The sequence below is a fragment of the Rattus rattus genome, chromosome 3 (assembly GCF_011064425.1).
Source record: "Rattus rattus isolate New Zealand chromosome 3, Rrattus_CSIRO_v1, whole genome shotgun sequence".
Classification (NCBI taxonomy): Eukaryota; Metazoa; Chordata; class Mammalia; order Rodentia; family Muridae; genus Rattus; species Rattus rattus.
The window spans coordinates 65,380,533-65,391,422 of NC_046156.1; positions in this window are offsets into that span (position 1 = coordinate 65,380,533).

The following is a 10,890-nucleotide window of genomic DNA, read 5'->3' on the forward strand; positions in this document are numbered from 1 at the left end:
ACCCAGTGGTTCACAACTGCAGCAACAATTTTGGAGTTGTGGTTCCTTTGAAAACACAGAAATATTATGGGAATGTGTTTTTGTTTTGATCCCAGGTGGGGGATATGGGTTTGCTTCTGACTGACCATAGTAGATGACTGTGATTTGCCTCTTGCTCTATAGAGGAGTACTTTTGCCAGCTGTAGAGAGTTTCTGCAATTGTGTGTCATTTAGAAATCTAGGGACTTTTTAGAGGGACTATTAATGCTAGAGCCCCAATTCGTGGGTTGTTCATTTTAATTGGTCATGGTTTGTTAAGTAGTCGTGTACAGGGGCTGGAGAGATGGCTCAGTGGTTAAGAGCACTGACTGCTCTTCCAGAGGTCCTGAGTCCAAATCCCAGCAACCACATGGTGGCTCACAACCATCTATAATGGGATCTGATGCCCTCTTCTGGTGTGTCTGAAGACAGCGATAGTGTACTTATATATAATAAAAAAAAAGTAGTTGTGTACAAAGAAGAAATAAGAAATTAGATATCCTGACAGCAAAGATCAAACTCGTCCCAAAGAACTCAATGCCCCCCTAATCATCAGGAAGTAGTCTAACAATAATGTTGCCTCCTTTCCTTTCTGTCCCTTTTTCTCTCTATCTAGAGTTAGGGGGCTGAAAGAATGGGGAAAAGGTGGAGAATGGTGGAAGAAAGAAGAACCCACAAAGTAGCAAAAGACAACATAACCATCCCAACTCCAGGTCCTCTTCTGACCTTCATGGACACCAGGCACACATATGGAACATATACACGTATTCAGAAAAAACATTCAAACACATAAAGCTAAATAAATCTACAAAAAATATTGCATGTGTGAGGACCTCCTGTTTGTAGAAACGCTTTATAAACCAAGTGCAGCACACATGGGGCTCCCTCTGCTCTAATAAACCCATGCTGCTGCCACCTCCTCCTTCCCCTCTCCCTGGGCAGGAATCCCAGAACACCTGGCATGCCGGACGAACTCAATCACTTGGCCACACCAACAGAGTTCTGAGAGCTTTTACAAACATCACAGAGTGCAAGTTTGCAAGGATGGAGAGGGCAATACATTGGATCAGCACCCGATTTTACAGTGAACATTTCACACTCTTTGTTTTTTTCGTTTATTTAAGTTTTTCTCTGGCTTCTATTTGTTCATTAATTGGGAATTAAACACAGGCACTGACAAATGCTGGACAAGCATTCTACTATTCTCCTTCTCTAATTTTATGTGCATGGTTGTTTTGCATGTATGTCTATGCACCATGTGCATGCAAAGTGCATGCAGAGGCCAGAAGAAGGTGTCAAAACCTCTGGAACTGGAGTTACAGATGACTGTGGACTACCATGAGGGTACTGGGGACTGAACCTGATACTCCAGAAGAGCAGCCAGTACTCTTTAACATTTAAGACAGCTCTCTTCTTCCTAAACAAACACTTGCTATGTAGCCCAGGCTGGCCTTGGACTCACTCTCTGCTGAGATTACAGGTGTGTGCCACCTTGTCTAACTCATTGTGAGACTTTGAGATAAGGTCTTGATACCTCCATCGGACTGGTGTATGGTTAGTTGGGGGGCTGGGGATGTAGCTAAACAGCAGAATGCTTGTCTAGCACGGATAAGGCTGTGAGTTCTGTTCCCAGCACCACAATAAGCAGACACATCAACTAAGCAAGTTAAATAAAAGAAAGATAGGAAAAAAGTACCTAGGGCTGGAGAGATGACTCAGCAGTTAACTCACTGCTGTTTTAGAGATCCCTGGGAGAGAACCTAGCATGCACATCAGACGGCTCACAACTGCCTACAACTCCAGTTCCAGGGCACCCATGCAGTCTTCTGGCCTCCATTTCACACCTGCAAGTGTGTGGCACACATACACTTAATACACTTCTTATTTTTCAGATTTATCTACTCTGTGTGTTTGTGTGTTCTGCCTGCATCATATGTCTGTGCATTACTTCCGGGTCTGCTGTCCATGAAGGTCAAAAAACTGTCAGATCTCCTGGAACTAGAGTTATGGTTGATTGTGAGTTACCATGTGGGTGCTGGGAACTGAACCCAGGACTTCCAAAAGAACAAGTGCTCTTGTCTCCATCTCTCCAGTCCCTAAGCAAATCCCTAAAATAGCATAAAAACAATAGCTGAAGATGAGGCAGGGATCAAGCCAGTGAGCAGTGTGTCTCCACGGTTTTCACTTCGGTTCCTTCATCCAGGTTCCTGGCTGGCTTCTTCTGGTGATGGATGTTAACTTGCAAGCTGAAATAAAACTATTCCTTCCCAAGCTGCTTTTGGTTAGAATGTATTACCACAAGTTTAGAAAAGCAAACCAGTAGACTGGCCTTGGACTCACTTTGCAGTCCAGGCCAGCCTTGAAATCACAATCTTTTGTTTCCCAAGTATTTTTGGCACTAGGCCCACCGTTTAGATTATACTTCATACATGTAAAATGAATGCCAGAGTCCCAGCATTTAACCAGTAGACAAGCCCTTGTGGGCGCACTGTGCCTGTGCTCCTCCCACCCCATCCTCCGGCTCTCTCCAGGTAACTGTCAACACATCCCATCTTTATCATTCTTCCTCCCAGCCAATGCTCTGTTACTTTGTTATATTCGAAACTTTAAGAGCTAATTTCAGATGTTTGCAGGATTCTGGGGTTTCCCTGCTCACTGGCTTGACCCCCCACCCCCACCCCTCCACCCCGCCACCTGTTCATTCTGTCTTCAGTTCATTCAAACATGCTTCTTAGATCCCAGGCACAAGGTCATCTTTCCAGTGCTTTGACTTTAACTGTGCCTATGCTCTTCCTTTAAGAGTAACCATCCCGGGCTGGAGAGATGGCCCTGTGGTTAAAAACACTGACTGCTCTTCCAGAGGTTCTGAGTTCAATTTCCAGCAACCACGCAGTGGCTCACAACCATCTGTAATGGGGTCTAAGTCCTTCTTCTGCTGTGTCTAAAGACAGCTATAGTGTGCTTATATAAATAAAATAAATCCCATCTTGACACAAGGTCTTTGTGACCAAGGTAGTAGTCCCCAACAATATAGGACCCCTGGGTGGGGAGATAGGGCCTCTTGGCTGCTCCACCTTGACAGTCTTTTTTGGGACTCCAACATTCTATTCCTCAACTTGTGACCTGTCTATGGGATTTGATGGCCATTGTACTCTGAGAATGGCAATTGCTCTACCTCTCAACTAAGCTACAACTTCATCCCAATCGAGGGGTTATGTGAGGACCTCTTGAGAAAAAGATTATAAGACAAGCTGTGAAACACTCTCTAAATAAATATTCTTACTACTATAGCAAGGTGTCTGCACAGATTCAGGCCAACAGCTCTCAAGCTATAAATAAGCTTACCGCCAGAAGATAGGAAAATACAGACAGGCCTGTCCAACCTGTGGCCTATTAGAGCAGAGGGCATCCGTGAATACTTCCCAAAACAAAATCGTTTACGGCTTTTGTTTTTGTTTTCTTTTTTAAAGACAAGAGTCTCATATATTTCGGGATAGCCTGAACTCACTAAGTCGTCTGGCTTTGAATTTCTAATTCTTCTCACTCCACCTCCCAAGTGCCAGAATTACAGGCGTGCGCCACTATACGCACACACAAGGTCGAACCCGGGATTCTGTACATGCTAAGGGGAGCCTACCAAGAGTTACATCTCCAGCCCCGCGACTTTTTTTTTTTTTTCTCCTTTTTTATAATTCAATCACGCAAGTTTTTCGGCGTGAGCTTTGTGGTTAACAGTTTTGACAGTGACAAATCGTTGCATTCGCCTGCCGGATTCCTTCTGGAACGCCCAGGCAATGACAGATCTTACGCTGTCAATCTCTGTAAAATTGCCAACAGGGCCGAAGGTGCTAATTCTCTCAATTTGTGCAGGAAGTTGACAATGGTATTTTACGCATGCGCAGCTTCTGGAAGCCCCAGAGAGACTGCTGAAAGCAGTTGTTTTACTTGTAGTTTCCCTAGTGCTAAACCTATTGAGCACGCACGCGTCTTGTGCAGGCAGCAGTTGGCCGATGCTTCCATCACTCACTGGGAGGGCCAATGGAATGAGCCTTGTTACCTACTTCCCACCGAACGCAGGCGGCGCCGGGCGTGGCTTAAAGGCCTTTGTTCCACTTGCGGTGGAACGTTGTCAGAGGCTCGGGACCGTGTTCTGCCACCCGTGAAGCCCGAGAGAAGCAGTCAATCGCTCAACGACACCTCCGGGGGCAGAACGGGCGGAAATGGATGTTAGGCCACTCTACGGCCTACCTTCTATACCCGCCCCCTTAGAATGGAGGTTTTGAAACCCGGAAGCAATTCATCGGTCTCCGGAACACGCCGCGGGCTACATTGGGGCGGTGCGTGGCGGGCTCGTGACCCTGCCTTCTGCGAATCTTCCCCTCCCCAGGGGCACCCAGCATGCTTTGGGCACGTGGCAGCTCATATCCTAAATAGAAGCAGTCCTGGGCCGCTATCCTGTGAGGGTGGAGACGCATCCCGAGACTGGACAGAGACCGAGAGGTGGAGCTGAGCTCATACAGGGCTAAGGGGTAAATCTGACTCACCCGAGAGGCCGGAACTGACCTGCTGCAAACCTACCAAGGAGCTGCGCTAGGCTGTGTGGAAAGAACACGGTGGGGGAGGGGAAGGGGGACTGTAAACTAGGGCTCTACCTCTTACTTTTGAGACCCAAGACCGTGAAATACGACGAGAATGGATTTCCTCTTCGTCCAGGTAGTGAGTGATTTTATGCTGCAGACATTGAAGTCCAGAGCCTGAGGTGGGATCGCCTGGGTTCCGTACACATCTGCTGTTCCTTGAACAAGTTCCCACACAATCACAAGGCTGGAAAAGTTAGCCCATGGAACTTAAGGATGAGTCAGAACACAGTACCACTGGCCTCTTGGTATTAACAATTAGACAACACTAATAGCTCCTAAGAACCACCGACCTTGATAGCTGAGTCCAAGAGACCCACACCCTAGTTCTATTTTATATGGCAGTACTCAAGGAGTTTGTCCTTTAGCTAAAAAGGAAAGAAGCTGCAACAAGTTACAACTTGGAAGTATTTTTTATTAAAAAAAAAAAAATCGCATGTGTGTACACATGTGTGTCCTGAGAAAACCAGAAGGGATGCTGGATTAAGAATGTGTCCTGGGGGCTCAGTGGTTAAGAGCATTGACTGCTTCTCCAGAGGACCTGGGTTCAATTCTCAGCACCCACAAGGCAGCTCCCAACTGTCCTTACATAGACGTGCGGGTAAGCAAAACATCAATGAACAAAAAATAAACAACAACAACAAAAAAAATGTTTGCTGACCTGAATTGTTTCCAGCACCCAAGTAAACATCTCACAATTGCCTGTAACATTAGTTCCAATAAACTTGATATGCCCTGTTCTGGCCTCCATGGGCATCCATTCATCCCCTCCCCCCCAACACACAAGAAAGTAAAATCACATAAAAAGCACAACAAAAACATGCATTGTCTCTCATTTGTCTTGTGTAGGCACCATGCCAGATAATGTCATTCCCTAGCCAGTTTCCAGTCGGCATTCTTTCAGATCCTTGGGTTGGTGTTAGAATGTTCGGTTGGTTTCATTTTATTTTGTTTTGAACAGAAGTGCATGTATTCCTTGTTACTCTGAACTCACTTTATAGCAGCGTATGAGCCTCCATCTCTTACTAGGATTCCACGTGTGTGGCACCACCTCTGAAGTCTTGAGCCTGGTACTTCTGCTTGCTGGGCAAGGTCTCTGAGCTATATCCCTGTCCCTCCCCAAGCCATCTCTATAGCCCCTGGAAGCAGTTCGTCAATTGAGGTCTCTTTCCAAGTGATTCTAGGTTGTGTCAAGTTGACAAAACCAACCAGGCCACACCTGCCATTTTGTACTATATGGGAAGCAGCATACTCAGTATTAACAAGTATTAAATCAAATTATAGTTCTGAAAAATATTGAAGAAGTTCTACATGGAGAACTGTCAAATAATCAGCCAAGGTTGACTGATTATGTTTTAGATTTTTTTTTTTCCCAGAGCTGGGGACCGAACCCAGGGCCTTGCGCTTGCTAGGCAAGCGCTCTACCACTGAGCTAAATCCCCAACCCTATGTTTTAGATTTTTAAGACAGGGTTTTACTGTCGAGCCTTGGCTGTCCTGAAACTCTGTAGATCAAGGTGGCCTAGAACTCAAGAGAGCTTTACCTGCCTCTGTTTCCCAAGTGCTGGGATTAAAGGCATGCACCACATACCCAGCCTTTATGTAAAAATAAATTTATCTCATTAGTATGAAAATTTGCTTAAATTTCTTTTTGAGACATGGTCTCATGTAGTCTTAGCTGGGCTGGATGCTTTAATCTTCAATAATTTAAGATTATAAATATAGATCAGATAAGTTTATGCATATTACAGAATTTTATTTAAAATAAATTTGGGGGGCATATGGAGATAGCATAAGTATGCCTTCAGGTCCCCTACAGCAAAATTGGTAAAACTGGGTATGGTTGTCAGTGCCTGTAATCCCACACTGGGGAGACACAGACAGAAGGATCATTGGGACTTGTGGTCAGCTAGTATGACTAAAAGGACGAACTCCAGATTCAGTGGAGAGCGACAGAGGAGGCCACCCAAGCTCTGGCCTTCATACCCGGCTGCACCCACATACATACACAAATAGAAACTTGTCATTTCCAGCAGATGTTTGATTTGTATATTTCACGTTCAGGATATAGAGAACATGAATTCAGCAGAAGAGAGGTTTGTGAGAAGGAAAGTTTAAGAAGCCACGTGAGCCGGTTGTGGTGGTGCACGCTTTTGATCCTAGTAGAGGCAAGCAGAACTGCCTCTGCTTTGAATCTGTAAATTCAAAGCCAGTCTGATATAGTGAGTTCCAGGAGGGCAGAGAGAACCTGTGTCAAACAGCCTTAGGAAGGGAGGAAGGGAGAGAGGGAGGGAGGGAGGGAGGGAGGGAGGAAAAGAAACCCTGTGATAGACTCCAGATGTGTGTGAGTGAGTGAATGTGTGTGTGTGTGTGTGTGTGTGTGAGAGAGAGAGAGAGAGAGAGAGAGAGAGAGAGAGAGAGAGAGAGAATGCATTGCTGTCAGTTTTGCTAGCAAATGTTCTTCTATCTCAGTTTTCTGAAGTAGTGTCTTATGTAAGCCAGCCTGCCCTGCAGTTCACTCTGTAATCCAGATGTCCTTGAACTCCTGATCCTCCTGCCTTAACTCATCCATGCTGGGACTGTAGGCACGTGTCTCTCCCCTACTTTAGCTTTCTGTGTTCATTTTGACACAGGTCCTACTGTGAAACCCAGGCTGCCCTGAACTCCCATTCTCTTGTCTGTCATCCAGCTCCTGGCTTACCTCTAAGTCTTTTCTTTACCTAAACTCTTCTGGAGACCTACAATGTGGAGAATAAAGCCTCACTTGCTAAGGAGGCCTTCATATGGCCTCTGCCTATCACTTCAGCTCTACATGATATTCTCATTGGCTTTCATCAATATTTGATTTCCATAAGGCCCCATATGCCCAGCAAATTCCTACACACCTTCAAATGTTCAGTTCAAGCCCTTTCTCTAAGATACCTCCCAGACCACTAGTTTGGAGTGGATGTTCTCTGTCTCTCATCTCGCAAGCCCAGTTTCTGCTGGTTCTTTTGTCTCCTGTTCCTACTAGTAGTAAGAACCAACTGATTCCTTTCTGTTCTGGTGTACACCCAGAGTCCAAAAACAGCATGGACTGAGCCTGGAAGGGGGCTTGTATTGGCCTGTTGAAGGCCTTGAGAACCAGCAAGGCTTTTGCACTTTATGTGGTGAGCTATGGAATACCACAAAGGGGTCAGATTATCAAGAGCCAAAGACTATCAACCTGCCTAAGAAGGGCAGGTGTAATTAAAGGAGATAGGCAGCTGTTCACGTTGTATAGGAACATCCAGCAAGTGTCAGAACTAGACTACACTCTGGACTATGCAGAGTCCATAGACATATTACAAGGGTTTTAAACAATCAGGGCCTCCCGACTGAGTGGGACACAAACCACTCTGGCTAGGATAGTATAGTGTGATTTATAGTGCAGGTCTCATTTCTATTCACATAAAGTTCTCCTGGTCCTAACACCACCCTGAGGCGGTTCAGCAACCCAGACTGCTTTAAGTAATATGTATGGGGATGTTCTGCCTGAGGATAAATACACATGTATGGGGATGTTCTGCCTGAGGATAAATACACATGTATAGGGGTGTTCTGCCTGCATGCAGTGCTCGCAGAGACCAGAAGAGGGCGTCAGACCCCCAACTCAGGCTGATTTGATCCATGGCCCTCCACACTGACATGCTCTTCCACTATGCTCAATTCAGGGAAAAACAGCACCTAGACAGGGGGACTACCTATATTTCAGAAGGGACACACATTACAGCTCATTAGTGCACTAGCCAGAACCAACTCCAAGATCCCATTGAACTACACAGGAACTGGGGAAAACACCGGAAGAGACAGGCAAGAGAAGTTTTTGTGAGCAACAGTAAGGCTTATCCCAGACCCCAGTGGGTGATACCTACTGGTAGGAAGGAAGAGGAGGCAAAACAGACTGAGGCAGATGGGAGATGCACTGAGCAGAAAGGGTTTATAAGAATTTGGATTCTGACGTCACCTTGGAGAAGTCTTTCCCATGAGTGAGGATAAGCTGGGGTAGTACATCTTACCTGTACCTTCTCCCCTGGTGCAATGTCTGGAGAAGTTAGAGAACTATACTGCTGGAGATGACCTCATTCAAATGGCAGCTGGTAGGAGGCCACTGGTCCTTGGCATGTGGGCTTTCCACGGAGCTGGTGTATAGCATAATATTAGGGCAGATAGCGAGAAACAGAAGCCACCCTTCCCATTTGAAAGCACATGACATTACTTGCCTTTTTCTATTGGTTACTCAGTGTGGGAACAGGCAGATAGCGGGAGGCCATTGTGGAAGGATAGTAACATCTTTTTCTTATAGACAGGGTCCCTGCATAGCTGAGGATGACTGTGAACTTCTGATCCTCCTGCCCATATCTAGAACATCTAGTGTGCACTGCCACGCCTGCTTTTATGTGGTACTGGAGACTTAACTAGGCAAGCACTCTATCAACTGAGTTGCAGTCCCCACCTAGAGAACAACATCCTATTAACCCTTTCTTGAGCAGGGGAAGTCTGCTAAGAATGGCTGGCTGTAGTGGGAAGGCTAGATCTGACCCTAGGAACATTTGTTCTTCCCATGTTGCAAGATCACTTTCAAGGCTTCTACCTGGAGCAACTGCCCACAGCTCTGGGGCTGCCTCTGCTTTAAGAGTGCCTGAGAGACCTGACATCACAGTCTGCCCTCCAGACCATCACTCGTCTGCCAGGCACACCAGGTCTTCTTCCCCTTACTCGCCGCACCAATGAAATCAAAACCCAAACTGAGGTATCAGAAACATGTTCTTTTTTCTTTTAATAGTAAACCTCTTTACAACAAATATAGTGAAAGAGTTTTCAAACCAAACTCGTAAGAATCTCGAGGACTTTTCTGAATGTGCAGAATACTAGAAAGCATCACCGTACAGCACAGAAAGAAATAATGAAAACAAATCAACAGCCACACACTTGGACTCACCCAGGACCCAGGAGTCAGGAGTGTGGGTGATTGTCAAGTTTGGGGGTGGGTCAGCTCTTGGCTGGCCCCATCCCTCCCTTCTTCCCTCTTTCTGGGATTGAATGGGGTAGAGAATTCAGATTCTCCTTGGGAATCTCAGCCGTCCTGTCCCATTACGTCCCATCCCTTCCGCTTACGTAGAGGCAGACAGGGCAGAATGAGGAGCTCCCAGCCTTCAGGAGAGCTGACATTCCCCACAGGGGGTTCCAGAGAGTCGCATAAAAATAGAGAGATTTTTAGATACTTCCCCATCATTTTTGTCTCTCCAAATAAATAATGAGCAAGAGAAGGTGCATTTCTTCCTTCCTGTTCGAGTGGGGAGGGATGGGTGGATACACTGCTGGGGATGGAGGAAATGTGTTCCATTGAGGCATGTGGGGGTGGCCCTCAGTCCCACTATCCCTGAAAGTGGAGGGGAACCTGGGTGGGAAGGGCACTGGATGACGCCAGAGGCTACTTTGGCAAATACCCAGTTTTGTAGAGGGAGTGGATAGGAGGCAAATTTGGCTTGTGAGAGGAAGAAAGTAAGTCCCCATTTGAGGTCTGGGTTCCCAGGGATCCATTTACCTGGCCAGCCAGAAGCCCCTACATAGCCCCAGGAGAAACCTGGAGATACTGAACTTCAGAAATGTCACATATTCATTCATAGACTGCCCCTACTGTCAGGGACAGAGACACATAGGAACTCGTGTGTGTGGGTGTGTGGGTGTGTGTGGGTGTGTGTGTGTGTGTCACACACATACACACACATACACACCCACACACCCACACGCAAGCGCACACGCAAGCGCGCGCACACACACACACACACACACACACACACACACACACACACACACACGGCAATCACAAGCCAGGTTTGCTTTCGGGAAGCAGATGGCAAACTGTTGAATAGCACACTGTGAACTATAGGGGCTTCACCCCCAGCTGTGTGTATAATGGTGGCCAAACTCAGTCCAGGAAGGATAGGCCTGAGATGAAGCCGTGATTCCACATTTATTGAGCACCTGTCATCAACCCATTCAGCATTTACTAAGGGCCTATAATGTGCCAGCTACTTCAAGGGGAGCACAGAACTACACCCTGGCTTCTTTCAAAGCCATAAGCAAGTCTCAAAACTTTCCTCTAGGAACTGAGGAGGGGGGCAAAACTCTGGGTAAGGGACGGTCCCTGCCCCATGGAAGGCAAAGCTCCCAGGAGGAAGAGGAACTTGAATTGGCTCCATAAACAAGTCAGA